The following is a 16,622-nucleotide window of genomic DNA, read 5'->3' as shown; positions in this document are numbered from 1 at the left end:
CTTGGATTACTATGTTATATATACATGAGTATAGGGAACGATATATATAAATACATAAAGTCCTCAATTCATTGCCTTCAAAAGAGGGCTTGGCTTCACGATGATTCTTCTGTCACACACAATGGAAAGTGACCCTTGTCTCCTGGCTTGTGATGTCACCCAGAAGCCTGAAGCTTGTCTGGTTTACCCTTTAAAAGAACCTAGACTTTTTTTCTGCCTAGCAATCCACAGCAGGTGTGGATATTTGAGGACAGATATAAAGATTGTCAATACTTGCTCAGCCATTTTTTAAAAGTCTTACCTCTGAGGAAATTGCTCCCGTAGTCCTATAGTCCCCAAGCATACGACTTGGAAACATCTTAGTCAAAGGTTTGTTAAGACAGTGACTCCACTAATACAAAGCTGTAACTGACTTTGTATCCCTGTGGCTGGGCCCCAGGTCACCCACCTGAGGTCCCAAGGTAGTGAGAACTGGGTTGCCGCCCTCAGCCGCAGGAGCAGGTGGTGATTATCTATTAGTTTATTATTATGTCTATGTCTCTTTAAGTGTCTCCTAACACAACCCTTTTTTTCTTTAACATAGATTTCCAACTCTCTCTGAGATTACTTCAAGTAACTTACCCAAATATTGTGATGTTTTCTTTATCTCTTCCTGTTTGTATATTAGAGGAAAAAAATCCGGATTTAAAAAATTGTGCTGTATTTTTGGGATTTTTCCATCTGAACAAGGTGGATATTCAATTTCACTGACATTGAATTTTCACTGGAATGCTTGAAGTACATCCATTTTTTTCTTAATCACTCCTTAATTAGTTTCATTCCAAATTACAATTCTTCCTCTTTTATATTAAATGTATATAACTTGTAGATAATATAAATTAGCTAATAAAGCAGAGCCTCTGGGGCTGAGCACTCCGGGGCTGACTCGTGCCACATAGACCACTGTTCTGTCTGGCTCACAAAGCCGTTGAAATGTCACTTGGGGATGTCTGTGCCCTTGGACGTGGCACGTGGCCTCTCTGCTGTCCGTTCCAGGCTGTTTTACACCTTTATGTATCTTGCCTGCACTTTGAATGGCTTAAGAACACCTTTTTGCCTGGAAGTGTTGCCGCTACATCATCCCCCGTTCTGACTCCCACCTGTTGCAGTGCCCTCGGCCACCGTGTTACCATTGTGAGGGGCGGTTTTCTTTGCATGGTGAAAACCGGCATATCGGAATTACAAATGGATCCTTTGTCTCCATCATGGGTCTCAAAATGGGTATTATTTCTGGCAAGATCCCAGTGGGAGCAGAAAAACTCCTCTCTGTGGTGGGTCAGCGCCAGGCACCCCAAGGCCCTCCTGAAGGGTGGGGTGAGTGCAGTGTAATGAAGCGCCGTGCCTTCCCCTCCCTGTCCTGGGGTGAGGATCGCATGTTTCTTGTTCTGCATCAGGAGCTGCTGTGCAGGGGCACAAAGGGACAGCTGAATCACCTGGGGGTCTGCGCGGGCTGTGGCAGGAGGGCGGGTGCAGAGGTTCTGCGGGGGACACACTCCTGCCGGGCGCAGGGCATCCGAGACCATCTCACACTAGCGGATTACTGCTCCCCGCCCTGTATCAGCTCCATTATATCCTCTGGGGGACTGGGTATTCCTCATGCAGTTAAATTTTTGCCTAGCTTTCTGCTAAAGACCAAGACCTGGTAGACTGTCTGAGGAAAAGATAAATATTTAAATCCCTTTCTGTTTTTCCTCCCCTCTCATCTCATTTTTGCAAACTGACAAAGCAACTTTGAATTTTGGTTGTTTCAGCAGTAGAGAATGAAAAGCGGCCAGACAAAATAAAATGTCTTTGTTTTTCTTTGGAAGCATGGGTTATTCAAGTTATGTTTCATTAAGTAAACAAACATACTAGGATATTTTCCTTGCAGTGAATCAGTCAAGTGATTGGACAAGAAAGCAAATGGTTTATTCATTTCTTTTGTAAGTTTTGAACTTCTGGCCTTCTTTCTTCTGTCTATCCCTCCAAATTCCTAGAGACACCCTGAATTCTTGAGTGCACCTCTACGACTTCAGCCTTAAAAATATAACCAGTGATGGGTCCCATTCACGAGACACTCCCAGGGTCATCTGTCAGTTGGGGTCACCTTTCTGTCCTGATTCCTCCCCAGACCCTGAATTCTTTTCAGGGACAGGAAGGGAGAAGAATGGGCAACTAGAATTGCCTTTAAAAATCAGTCCCTGGGCTCCTGTGAAGGCCCTTGCCTTCAGAAAGCCTGGGCGCCACACCGTTCACCAGGGGTTTGTCTCTTCCTCTGACAAGCTGCACGCTGACCTCTGACGTCAGCTCCTGAGTGAGAACATGACACGACGTTCAGTGAGATTCTGCTTCAACAGTAGTTTGTGCTTCTGAGGAGGGCAGTCGTGTCCATTCTCGGGAACACTCCCCTATGTTAGTCATTAAACTCCTGGGGTCAGTGCCTCTGTCTGAAGTCAGCCCTCTGCCCCTGTGTGGCAGGGTGCATGTAGACATCGCAGCTGGGAAACCTTCCCTCAGGGCATGGATTAAGGCCAGAGGTGATGGGGGGACAAGGGGACCCAGCTGCCGCCAATCAGCTCTCTGCTCCTGTACCCATGCAAGAACCCTTTGTGTTGGGACCGCGTGTTGACACGAGGCTGCGTTTCCAGGTTATTCTCGATAGACTTGCCTGTCTGTATTGTTTTGGGGAACACATTTGCTTTTCTCTGAAATCTCATTTGGTTTCGAGTGAAGTGGAGGACTTTTCCCAAAGGGAGACGTCCACTTACTTGTGTTCAGTAGGCAACTGCTCCGTAAAGTACTGTACGGTGTGCTCAGCTCAGCAAGGGACGTCCTGGGCCATCCTCCACCCGCTGGGAGCTGGTCTCAGGGCTGGGTGGCTCTAACCACAGGACGCCACCACCTCCCTCCTGCCTGCTCTGACAGACGAACCAGCCCAGGGCACTGGCCCAAACGGCATTCTGACCTGGAACCAGGAGCCCTCGCCACCCTCGTTCATGCCCTGTCTTCTCAAGCTCACCCGCATTCATCCCTTTGAGTTTTTGCTGATGTGGCTTTTGCACTGTCATCGGGGTAGCCATTTGTTTTCCTTCTTATGATGCCATCTGTGCGTGTCATAGATGCAAAACTTTGAAGATTTCCATCTCACTCTTGAAAGCAATTATATTCCCCAGGAAAAACAATGTTTCCTCGGGATATTTTCCCCATAGTGATAGTGTTTTCCAATTCTGTTATCCGGTCCACATACTTAGGGGATTGCTTCAGGGAGCTGATGCTGCTGGAGCCCCTGGGGTCCTGCTCGCTCGCCTCCCCACCACCTGGGGTGCTCCAGGGTGTGGCCCTTCCGGTGGGGTGAGTCACCCTTGGTTTTGTAACCCCAGAACTCTAACCTACATACACAGTGTGTGGCTCCTTGGGTCTTCTGGCTTACCTTGCACGTGCACAATACAATCTATTATACACACGTCTGTATTAAGTCAAGTAGAAACAGAGCTGTTATTTCTAAGACTACATCCTCTCAACAGTGAGGGGAAGCCTCTGAAGAAGACAGACTCCCATCTAACCTGTCTTCCGCAGCGTGCACCGAGCCGACCGCGTCCTTCCTGGCCGGTGAGCTCAGAGTAGTCCTTCACCTGGCAGATAAGCCAACTGCCACATGCAGGCAGGAGATGGTGCGGAGCTGGAGATGGCAGGGTGGACACATCCTGGTGGTCAATAAAAGCAAAGGAGTGTGTCCTTATGGGAAGCCATGGGGTGGGGGGGGACAGGGGGCAGGGGAAGCCCTGAGCAAAGGCACAAGGGGGGGGGGAGGGTGCCAATAAAAGGCTGATTTTTCTAGTAAGTACAAAGGTAGTGGCAGCTTGTGGAGGGTGAGAGCAGAGACAGCCCTGAGCTTTGGGTGCGCTGACTGTGGCTCCTCATGTCTGACTGAGCGGGTCTCATGAACCTGCAAGTTACTCGCCACAGGAAGTGATCTTTACTGAGCAGCCTGGGGCGGGGGTGGGGGGGGTGCCCTGGGAGGGAGCTGGTGTCCCGTAAATGCTCAACAGTCCACTGCCTGCCATGTGTTTGATTTTCACGCTGTGTGTCCTTCCGCTTAATTATTGGAATATAAGTAAACCTCATTTGACGGTAGTCATGTCCCAGAAAATGTGGGAGTTTGAACAAACTTCCATCAAGTGCAAGATGCCCTACTAAAGGCATCTCAGAGGAATTATGAGGACCTGGTAGGCTAGATGAAGAGACTTTGACAATACGCCTGGCCCCGTAGGTGCCTGGGTGGCCCTCAAGACAATACCAGAAAGAAACGCTGCTCATTTGAGCACCGTAAATGCAGACGCAAGCCTGGGTCTGACAACCTCACCTCCCTCTCGGCGCCTCAGAACAAGGAAATAGGAGTCGGCGTTTGATTCTGCATTTGTGCCGCAGCCTGATGCCTCGCCACACTTCCCGTCTGTGACATTTAGTATCAAAATGACCTTGGGGAGAGCAGCAGAGATTGTCTAACCTCATTTGACAGGAAAAATCTGAGCCCCGGGGAGATGAGACTGGTGACTTCTGCCTTGAGCATCGTAATTCTGTGAGTTGAAACAAAAGCCCCACTTTGGCATGGTGAGTGTGCAGCACCGATCTCACTGGTGTGAAACCCTGTCTATGCACACAGAAGGTCATCTACAGGTGGTGGTTTCCTGACTAACAGTCAGCCTTTTACCTTTCGATGGACTACATGCTCACACTTTAAGCCTGTACGTGCTCTGAGAAACCTGAACGGTCCTGATTCTGAAGCAGCTCACATCATTCGTGGCAGACACTTCTTGGTGATTTTCAGCATCTTGCAGGGAGATTTTATTATTTGAACAAAATTCATAGACTGATCTCCAAGGGAAAATAAAGAAATAATCAAACTTTATTTCTCATTTGTCTCTACACCTTCAAAACTGGCTTAAAAGTGTTTAAGTAACTGATTTCACAAGGCAGCTAATCAGAAAGAGCATTTATGTTATAAACAAAGCTCAAAATGAGATAGTTAAAATTCATGTCCTACCTTACTTCTCTGGAAAAGGCTAGGACTTATTTATTTCACTGCTGTTTCTAAGCTATAGAATTTAAAGTTTAGAATCACTGGCAACTATAGCAAAATACGCTCTATTTTGATCTGTGTGATTAGGAATTCACACAGCCCAACGTGGGCTTGGGACCTTGATGGACATGAGCTGGGGTTTCAGCTTCCTATTTCCAGCTATTGTGAGCACATGTGAGCAAACCCCTCTGCTAGACATGAGCAAGTGGAATGTGAAACAGGACAATGAACTCTCACTAGGTTTGCAGATGTGTTGTGTTAAAAGCTTAAATGACACGGAGATCTTTATATACCAGGTAGCAAGCATTTTCCCCGTCCACTGAGAAAGCCAAGGGGAGAAAATGCAAGTGGAGACTTGGGCATAGGAAAAATGCAGTACTGGGGATTGTCGGGGGTAAATCTCAGAGTGAAATTGTGATCCAGGTCAGACTTCCTCCGTCCCGGGTGGGGAGCTCTCTGCTCCGAGCCACCGCCACCCCTGTGACTGTGGCCCTCACGGCGTCTGCTTTGGAGTAGTTTGCTGTGACCTGCCCTCATGTCCCATCTGGTCTGCAAATGCCCTGAGATCAGAGGGTGAAGCCTAATCCTTTGCTTTATCCCTAAAGCAGGGGATACTCAGGATGTGTTCATATTTTGGTTATACCGAAGAGAGGGCAATTATGTTGAATTTAAACAAAAGTGTAGCTCAAATTTAGCTTCTGGGTGCAAAATACGTACTTATTTATTTTGTAACAAATTTCATAGAAAGAGTCATATGAGCAGGAGGCCGTGCTGTTTTATCTGAAAAGATGTGACATGATGTTAACTTTGATTTTTCGGGACGCATAATAGAAGACTCTGAACTTTATCTATATGCCAGACTTCACAAGTATCTTATCTTACCTGGTATTGTGGCATGAGTATGAGTTAAAATTAACCCTTTAACACTTGTGTCACAGTTATAAACAAATGGAACAGGATTAAGTTAAAGGCAGACACCTCCTGTTTTATATAGAGGATGACGAATGTAGCAAAGAAAACCCATTATATTTGTTTTATGTCACAGCACTGGACATGCCTTGGAAATAGATTTCCATGAAGTTTATCTAATATCAAGATGAGATTGATCAGGTAGCATTATCCAACATAATCATGTTAATAATTCTGTACCAGTTGAAAATTTGGGGAAAATGTGTTTGATAAAATATGCAAATTTGGGGGTTAGTGGCATGTAAGAAATCACCTTGGAATCCCTAGGTTGCAAAAGCAATGAAATGACATGAAACACATAATCTCAACACCAACAATTTGTAGCTAAAAGTGGCAAGATTATAATAAGTAGTTCTCAGAGGGACTTTTTAGCAGGTAGAAGTTTTACTGAAGACTTAGCTTTCCATAATTTATGCATCAGTACCTATTTTATAGGCTATATTCACTCTGTGCCATTTAAAACATTACAATTAATGAATTAATTAAAAGAAGCCAAGGAAACACTGTGAAATGGGTGATGTTTGTGGACTGGTGAATCTAGGACTGGAAACTGGCAGGTGAGTAAATAGGCACAAAGACCTCTCTTCTGAATGGATGTGGTAGGGGAGTCCAGGAATGTCCTTCCCGAGCTGTTTACATTTCCTGCAAAGGAACTGTTTACCAGAAAAAGCATTTGGGTTCTATTGCCTTTTAATTCATCATGTACCATTGATAGAACCTGGAACTGCTTATGATGTCAGAGTCTGTAAGTAGCACTCAGAGTACAGACAGGAGCTTAGATGAATGACAAGAGGGCTCCGCTGAACGGTTGGGCTGTGCAAGCCCACCATCCTTCTTAGGACATTCTCCTGGGTCGTAATACCTCAAAGTGTCATTTACATTGGAGCAAATAAAAAGCAACACAGTGTTTTCAAGTTAAGAAGTAATGAATTAGATTGGGGATAAAATCATTCCTTTCCAAACATCCAAATCAGATATTTTTGAAGTGTGCTTGCCTACCTCAAGGTTTAAGGGAAGTGATGAAATGCATTGTCATAAACACACCAAACTGGAAGCTGGTCTCAGCCAGGCCAAGAAGGGCTTTATACTTTGTTCTCCTGTCCCAGCCCACAGGGACCCAGTTCTAATCTCAACGGTGCAAGGCACTATTTTTGAGTAGCTCAGTTTGAAAGTCCTTCTTTACACTGAGTCAATATCTCTCACCATTCATCTCTTTCCAAACCTCTATGTAACATGAAAGTCTAATATATTACTATTTTATATGACAGTCTTAATTTCTATGACTATTTACAGATAACCATACATACTCTCCAAGTGGTTTCTCTTCACCATAATCAAGATTCTGTGTGAACAGTGAACACAGTCAATGACCTCTTTAGTCCTTGGAACCGAGAACAATACTGCATCAGGGGGCAGACCAGAACAGAGGATGGGTGACCATCTCCTATTTCTTGAGACTTGCATTTATTAATCCATCACAATTCCTTACTGCTAAGAAATCACATCTCATTGGTTCATACTGAGCTAAAAAAACCACCTAGAATGCCTAGCCAGGTCCTTCCTTCACGAGGATGACTGTTTATCCAGGTCAGCCAAGTCCTGTATTACTCAAGGGCATTTCTCAAGATATTAGAGTGATTGATGTTACTTTCAGCCATTGTATATTATATGCTATTGGCATTTACATTCAAACCAGGAGTTTAAAAAAACTTCACAGGACACTTATGATAAGACTTGATCTTACAGTAATTTCAGATGCATTTTTCTTAGTCCCATATTTTCTATCTTTTTCTTTATACTATTTGATAATAATGCATATTTATTTTTTTATTTTTTAATTGAGTAATAATTGACGTACATACAATATTATATAAGTTTCAGGTGTACAACATAGTGATTCCACAATTATATGCATTACAAAATGCTCACCACAATAGGCGTAGTTACTGTCTGTCACCACACAAAGTTATTAGAATATTATTGACTATATTCCCCCTGCTATACTCTCATCCCCATGACTTATTTGTTTTATAACTGGAAGTTTGTGTTTCTTTATCCCCCTTACCTGTTTCATTCATCCCCTTCCCTCCCTTCCCTCTGGCAACCACCAATTTGTTCCCTGTATTAATGAGTCTATTTCTGTTTTGGTTTTTTGTTTATTTAATTTTTTAGATTCCATGTATAAATGAAATCATATGGTATTTGTCTTTCTCATTTATTTCACTTAACACAACAACGTCTAGTTCCATCTATGTTGTCAAAAATGGCCAGATTTTATTCCATTTTATGGCTGAGTAATATACCCTATCTTCTTTATTCATTCATGTATCAGTGGACCCTTAGATTGCTTCTGTATTTTGGCTACTGTAAAAAGTGCTGCAATAAGCATAGGGGTGCTTATAAATCTTTTTGAATTTGTGTTTTTGTTTTCCTTAAATAAATACCCAGAATTCGAAATACTGAGTTGTATGGTATTTCTATTTTTAATTTTTTGAGGGGCATCCATAATGCTTTCCATAGTGGCTGCACCAATTTATGTTCGCACTAACAGTGTGTGAGATTCCCTTTTCTCCACATCCTTGCCAATATTTTCTATTTCTTGTCTTTTTGGCACTAGCCATTCTGATCGGTGTAAGGTGATATCTCATTGTGGTTTTGCTGTGCATTTCTCTTAGGATTAGTGATGTGGGGCATCTTTCCATGTCTCTGTTGGCTATCTGTGTGTTTTTGGAAAAATGCCTATTCAGTCTTCTGCCCATTTTTTAATCAGATTATTTGTGGAATTGTTTTTTATTTTTTTGGTGTTGAGTTGTAAGAGTTCCTTATATATCTTCTATATTAACCCCTTATCAGATACATCATTTGAAAATATATTCTTCATTCAGTAGTTTGCTTTTTTGTTTTGTTGCTTACTTGCTGCGCAGAAGCTTTTTACTTTTTAGTCTCGCTTGTTTATTTTTGCTTTTATTTCCCTTGCCTGGGGATATATATATATCCAGAAAAATATTGTTACGGTTGATGTACAAGAGTTTACTGCATATGATTTCTTTTAGGAGTTTTATGGTTTCAAGGTCTTATTTTGGTCTTTGATCCATTTTGAGTTTATTTTTGAATATGGTATGAGAAAGTGATCCAGTTTCATTATTTTGCATGTAGCTCTCCAGTTTTCCTAACACCATTTATTGAAGAGACTGTCTTTTCCCCATTGTATACTCTGGGCTCCTTTGTTGTAGATTAATTGACCGCATAAGTGTGGGTTTATTTCTGGGCCCTCTATTCTGTTCTGTGATCTACCTGCCTATTTTTCTGCCAGTACCATATTGTTTTGGTTACTAAAGCTTTGTAGTATACTTTGAAATCAGTGCATGTAATACCTTCAGCTTTGTTTTTCTTTCTGAAGATTGTTTTAGTTATTCAGGGTCTTTTGTGGTTCTATATGCATTTTAGGAATATTTGTTTTAGTTCTGTGAAAAGTGTCATTTTTTGATAGGGATTGCACTGAATCTATAGATTGCTTTGGTCAGTATGGCCATTTTAACAATGTTAATTCTTCTAATCCATGAGCATGATATGTATGTCCATTTATCTGTGTCATCTTCAATTTTGTTCATCTATGTCTTAAATAGTGTTTAGAGCACATGTCTTTCACCTCCTCAGTTAAATTTATTCCTGGGTATTTCATTATTTTTGATGTAATTATAAATGGGATTGTTTTCTTAATGTCTTTTTCTTTTAGTTCATTATTAGTATATAGAAATGCAACAAATTTCTGTATATTGATTTTGTATCCTGAAACTTTATTAAATTCATTTATTAGTTCTAAGTTTTTTGGTGGAACATTTAAGGTTTTTTATAAATAATATCATATCATCTGAAAATAGTGACAGTTTTGCTAATTTTTACCGATTTGGATGTCTTTTATTTCTTTTTCTTATTATATTGGCTATGACTTCCAGTACTTTGTTGAATAAAAGTGGTGAGAATGGGCATCGTTATCTTGTTCCTGAAAAAGTTTTCAGCTTTTCATCATCAAGAACAATGCTGGCTGTGGGTTTATCATATATGGCCTTTATTTTGTTGAGGTATGTTCCCTCTATACCCATTTTATTGGGAGTTTTTATCCCAAATGGATATTAAATTTTGTCAAATGCTTTTTCTGCATCTATTGAGAGGATCATATGGTTTTTATCCTTCCTCTTGTTAATGTGATGTATCACATTGATGGATCTGCATATATTGAACCATTCTTACATCCCTGGAATAAATCACACTTGGTTGTGGTGAATGATCCATTTAGTGTAATTTTAATTCAGTTTGCTAATACTGTTTTAAGGATTTTTGCATGCATGTTCATTGGGGATATTGGTCATAATTTTATTTTTTTTTGTTTTTGGTATCAGGGTGATGCTAGTCCCATGGAATGAATTTCAAAGCATTCCTTCCTCTTCAGTTTTTGGAAAAATTTGAAAAAGATAGGCATTAACTTTTCTTTAAATGCTTAGTAGAATTTACCTGTGAAGACAGCTGCTTCTGGACTTTTGTTTATTGGGAGTTTTTTTGATTACCAACTCAATTTTGTTACTAGTAATCAGTCTGTTCAGATCTTCTATTTCTTTCTGGTTCTGTCTTGGAAGCCTTCATGCTTCTAGCACTTTATCTATTTCTTCTAGGTGGTCCAGTTTATTGGCATATCACTTTCTATAACAATATCTTACAATCCTTTGTATTTCTGTGCTGTCAGTTGTAATTTATTTATTTGAATCTTCTCTCTTTTTTTCTTGATGAGTCTGGCTGAAGGTTTATTGATTTGGTTTATCTTTTCAAAGAACCAGTTCTTAGTTTCATGGATATTTTGTATTTCTTTGTTCTGTATTTCATTTGTTTTCACCCTGTTCTTTATTATTTCCTTCCTTTTACTAACTCTGGGCTTTATTTTTTCTTTTTCTAGTTTCTTTAGATGTAAGGTTAAGTTGTTTATTTGAGATTTTTTAATTTCCTGGTGTAGACCTGTTACAAACTTCTCTCTCGGAACTGCTTTTGCTGTAATATGCATACTTTTTAGATCAGGGCTGCTGTGCAGTTTCCAGTCTGCTCTGTGTAAGTTGCCCAGGTGAGGAGGCAAGAAGGGCTGAAATCTAGCCCATTCTGCCTTCAGCAAACCACATGTGCTGGTCTGGCACCAGCTCTACCCTAAAGGGGTACTTTTTTCTAATGTATACGTTGAATCTTACAAGCTATTGGTGACCCTGATTATAGGTTTATTGAAATTCTGAAAAGTATAGATAAGTCAAAAAAATCACCCTGAACTATATGACTATTTTTAAAAAATCAAGCAATTCTGAGATGTTTAGAAAAAAATACAGAAGCCTTCTCTCTACCTGTCTCTGTATTGCTTGTAAGAAAGAATTACTTTCAAGCCTTTTATTTCTGCTTTTTATTTATTTCCTTTTATTTTTCTAAATAATATGTCATGATTTATTGATGATTTCTTTGTTTTTTAGACATTATCTACTGAGTTCTGTAATAAAACAGAGGATTAAATTATCTTGGCAATCAGCCCCTACTATACATATACTTTCCACACACCCATGAGCTGTGTGTAAGCTCACAATTACTGGTTAAAGTGGTGGCATTTGTATTATTTAATCCCAAGCCATGGAGAGTACTCAGATTCTGTTTTTTCTCTTGCACAATTGTTATTTTCCCTGCAATTAATATTAGCCTTGTTTTGTCATGTGCTTAGTTTTTAAATTATACCTTAGCATTTTTTTTCTCCAAATGCCCTAACAGATCTGTCACAGAGCTAACAACACATTTTCCAGGTTTATTCAAAATGTGCTTGAAAGCCCTCTGTCAGCTCCATGGTCTTTCCCTTGGTTTGCTCTCTCCGAGTCGCAGCTCTGCCCCACCTGCACAGGCTCCACCTGTTGCACATCTGCTGTCCAGGAACCTCCTGTCAGTGACATTCTGGAAAGTCCCTTTACTGCTCCCACTGTCTTATGATTTGCTTTTTCTTGCTCTGCTCCTTTGTTGTGGCAGACACATCATCTAGCAGCTTCCTGACAAGGGTACCTAGGATATAAATATTTTGAGATTGTCAGTGTCTGCAAATGTCTTTATCCCTTCCTCTGTGATGTTTTCAATGGGCACAGAATTTCAGTTGAAAATCATTTGTCATCTGAATTCTGGGCACTTTGCTCTACTATCTCCTAGTGTCCAATAATGTTGTTCAGAAGAACACCATTCTTCTTCCCTTTGTGGCCTCTCTGGGAACCCTTGGGCTCTTTTCTGGACCCCTGCTGATAATAAATTTCATAATCATATGCCTTAGTTTCTTTAAATTCATTGTCCTGGGCATGTGATACACCGTTTGGTATGGAAACTTACATGCTTCAGTGTTTTTTTCCTGTACAATTTCTTTGATAACTTCTTCTCCTCAGCTTTTTCTTTTTCTTTTTCTCTGTTCTAAATGCATCGTCATATTTTCTTATCTTTTCTCTCTTTTTGCTATTTTTGTGTTTTTCTTCTATTTTCTGGGAGATTTCTATTTTATCTCTCAAACTCCCCACTGGTTTTTACAGTTTTTAATATTTATTAATTTCTAAAAACTCTCCAGCTTTTCTTTTGGTAGCATTCTTTTTACCATGAATGTAATATATTTTCTTCTCTCTTTGAGACTATTACAGCATTAGGAACATTTTTTCTCCCAGTTTGTCTCTTTCTCAGGTTCTTTTTACTGTTTATTATTTTAGCCTCATTCTTCCACATTGGAAGCTCTCCTTGATTGTCTTATCTTCCTTTTCCATCCTTTCCTATTTAAGAGTGAGGCATTGGAAATCAGGCTGGAATTGCCTGTGACGGTCAGTGCAAGAGGCAGATACTTTTCCTTGGTGAGCTCACTCCAGGCTGATTGCATGGGGGAACCACCCCACCCCCAATGTCAGTACCTGTAGATCTTTGGCACAGTTCAGTGTCTCCAGGGCAAAGCCCCCTTGCCTCTTGTCAAGGGCAGGGGTGGGTGCAGGGGCATATGCCCAGAAGCATACACTGCAGAGGCAGGACAGGAGGAGGATCTGGGGCAATGGTGGGGGCACCTTGAAGTCTGATACACTGACCTTCATTGTGTCCCCCCATCTAGAGCCTAGTCTCTTTCCTCCTCTGTGTGCAGTATGTCTGAATCCACATTCTCTCCGGTTTAGCTTCTCCAAAGAATAAATCCTTTTTTTCCTTCTGGGAATCAGGGAAAGTATCTGGGGGTCTAGTCTCTCCATGCACAGGCTTTTAAACCAACCCCCTTTTTAAAATCAATACATACATTCTTTGAAATATATCCACATCGCAGCTTCCATCTGTATTCATGAACCATTGACGAGGGCCAAAAAATCTTGCTGTGTCCCCATTGCGTTGGGTTGGTACTGAGGTGGTAAAGACACTGGCCAGGCATAGAGGGTGACTACGTGAGGGTCAGACCCAGAGCCTTGAGGGGAAGCTCCACTGAGAGTGCAGGAGGCAGGCGTGTGCTGAGACAGTGACAAGGTCTGGTGGATCCAGGATAGATACGTTGGCTCCCCAGGTTAGGAAATGAGGGCACTTATGTAAGTGTGCCATAAACAGTTTTATTTTCAGACATTAATGTTAATGCATTTCTTTCAAGGATTTTGTTTCAGTGCCTGATTCAGTAGGACATTTAATAAAATTGGAACTACACAGAGTAGATGAACATGGTCCCTGTGCAAGGATAATAGATAAATCCATCATATGTTCCCCAAATTAAAAAAATTAACTCAAAATTGACTGAAGGCCTAACTATAAGAGCTAAAGCCATAAAACTCTTGGAAGAAAGCATGGAGGAAAACTTTATGACATTGTATTTTATGAGGATTTCTGGAGAGTTATACCAAAAGTATAGGCAACAAAAGAAAATAGGGATAAGTTGGCCTTCATCAAAATCAAAAACTTTTGTGCATCAAAGGACACAGTTCATAAAGTAAATAGCAGCTCATGAAATGGACATAACATTTGCAAAACACATATCTGATAAGGGATTGATATCCAGACTACACAAAGCACCCCTTCAACCAAACAACAAAAAAACCAACAACCTAATTAAAAACTGGACAAAGGACATGAATAGACATATTTTCCAAAGAAGACACACAGATGTTCAATAAGCACATGAAAAGATGCTTGACCTCACTAAGCATTAGGGGAAATACAAATCAAAACCGCAGTGAGGTACCACCTTGCACCTGTTAGGATGGTTATTATAAAAAAAAAAGAAAATAACAAGAGGTTGGTTGGAAAATTGGAGCCCTCTGTTTTGCTGTGGGAATATGAAATTGTGTAGAAGCTGTGAAAAACGGTATGGTGATTCTTCAAAAAAATAAATAAGAATTACCATATGATCCTGCAGTTCCACTTCTGGATACATACCCAAAAGACATGACTGCAGGCATTTGAAGAGATAGTTGTTCATCCATGTTCACAGCAGTATTATTCACAATAGCCAAAAAAAGTGGAAGCAACCCAAGTGTCCACTGATTGATGAATGGACAAGCAGGTTGTGGCATATCCATACTGTAGAATATTATACAGCCTTAAGGAAGGAGATTCTGGCATGTGCTGCAATATGAATGAACCGCAGACATAGTTAAGTGAAGTCAGCTAGTCACAAAAGGACAAATATTGTGTGATTCCATTTATATGACGTTCCTACAGTAGTCAAATTCCTAGAAGCAGAGTAGGATGGTGGTTTCCAAGGGCTGAGGGGAGGAAAGAATGGGAAGTAGTGTTTATGGGCAAAGTTTCAGTTTGAAAAGAAGAAAAGAGCTGTGGAGATGGATGGTGGTGATGACTTGGAAATAGTTAAAATGGCAAATTTTACATTAATTATACGTAGCATGACTTTAAAAAAAATTTTAAACCGGGAATAGTCATTAAAAAAGAAAGACTTGGGTTCATAGATAATCCTTCCACTCAGACATTCAAAACCGACTTGAGCACCTGATCTCCTGACTTTTCTTCCTGAGAGAGTCCTCTGACTTCCCCCCGCCCTCCTTTCTCCTAAACACAGAGGGAAAGCCCACCTCCCTCCCTGAGGCCAAGCACTCCCTGCCTCCCGTCGCCTCCTGCAGTGGCCACACTGACCCTGGTTGGTGTGGGCCGCAAGTGTGAGACCCCTTCCCCCTTATTCCTGCAGAGCTGAGGCCCTTAGCGAGGGGAGAGTGCCCAGCGCACCCGTGTGGCCCTCCACTGCTGCCTCTGCTCTGAGCCTCCACGCGTCCTCTGGCTGCTCTTCTCTGCACACGACGGGAACTGTCCTCACGGGTCACTGATGTGTCAGTCTCCAAGTCCACTGTCTTTTTCTTGGGCCTGAGCCTCTGAAACCTGCTTACGGCAAAGGACAGCCTCACCTCCACCTTCCTGCTGATGGTCAGGGGCTGCCTCAGCGGAGCCCGTGTCCCTGGGTCAGGGGGCTGGTGGTCCACCCTGCACAGCTCTCCCCTGTCCCCCCACAGAGTGCGCGAGCAGAGGAGAGAACCAAAGGGAAGGGAGAGCCGCTATGAGCTGTCGCACTGTGGAGGACACAATGGAGTCACTTGTAAGCAATTTGTGAAACTCACGGTTGTGGAAAATTACAACTTGGGCCTGGTGCCAACTCGTCTGAAGGACTCCCCAACTTCCAGGCTGATGCCTGGGCACCTGGGGCTCCTCCAGTCTGGACAGGAGAATGACTCAGTGTGCTTTCTGGTGGAGTGTGTCTGTTCCCCTTGTCTGTCCCCAGCATGTGCCACAGCCCTGCAGTCAGGCCCTGAGGGGGGGACCTCCTGGGTAAATGAGCCTGCACTCAATGTCACACGGAACCAAAGTCCTGGTGCTCAGAAGAAAGGGAACCTAACTGCTCTGGGAGGACAGATTGGGCTTGGAAAGAAGCAATTTGTAGCAGTGACTGTGGGTTAACAATGGAAGACTCAGGGGCTGGGAAATAAAGACTGAGCTCCAGATCTCTGCAAATATGGGGCACAGCCACCCGGCAGGGCAGGGAGCTTCTGGCTGTCAGAGTGATTTGATGATCCTGTGCTTTCTGCCAAGCAGGTTACATTGTGTCATCTTTCCTGGGCCTCATTTATCTGATTGGTCTGCCTTAGCACCCAACCCTCCTGGGCTGAAAGAGGCTTAGCCTGTGTATGTGTGTGTGTGCATGTATGCATGTACACGTGTATCCACACGTGTGTGTGAGAGTGCACATGTGCACCTGCGTCTGGGCATGTATGTGTGTGCCCACCCTTCTCCCTGTCATGCCTGTGGAATCTTTTACTTCCCTAGGGGTTCCTTTTCCTTCAGGGAAATGTGGTGTTTTCAGTGGCCCCAAACACAGCATTCCTGGAATCTGTTGAACAGTTGTGGGAGGAGAAAAATGTCTAAACACAAGTTGGCTCAAACCGAGATGCTGCTCATCTGCACACATGCAGCCTTTGTCGGCTCAAGTTTGGGGGCATGAGCAGCGTGTGTTCTAGCATGAATGTCTTTGATCTTATTATTAAAATCTTTTAAA

The 16,622-nt window shown here is 42.1% G+C and overlaps 1 protein-coding gene and 1 non-coding gene across 3 annotated transcripts in view; both read left to right on the top strand.

Annotated features, from left to right (window-relative positions):
• The window catches only part of PDE10A (phosphodiesterase 10A), a 508,454-nt gene that overhangs the window by 184,024 nt on the left and 307,808 nt on the right, over positions 1-16,622 (top strand). The gene's annotated exons all lie outside the window — the stretch shown is intronic.
• LOC118972893 (U6 spliceosomal RNA) lies at positions 13,736-13,840 on the top strand. The gene has a single exon (XR_005062030.2). It is a non-coding gene; the product is annotated as a U6 spliceosomal RNA (small nuclear RNA).

This window comes from Manis javanica, chromosome 13 (genome assembly GCF_040802235.1).
Source record: "Manis javanica isolate MJ-LG chromosome 13, MJ_LKY, whole genome shotgun sequence".
Classification (NCBI taxonomy): domain Eukaryota; kingdom Metazoa; phylum Chordata; class Mammalia; order Pholidota; family Manidae; genus Manis; species Manis javanica.
Note: the sequence above shows the minus strand (reverse complement) of the source record. Positions and strands in the feature narration are given on the sequence as shown.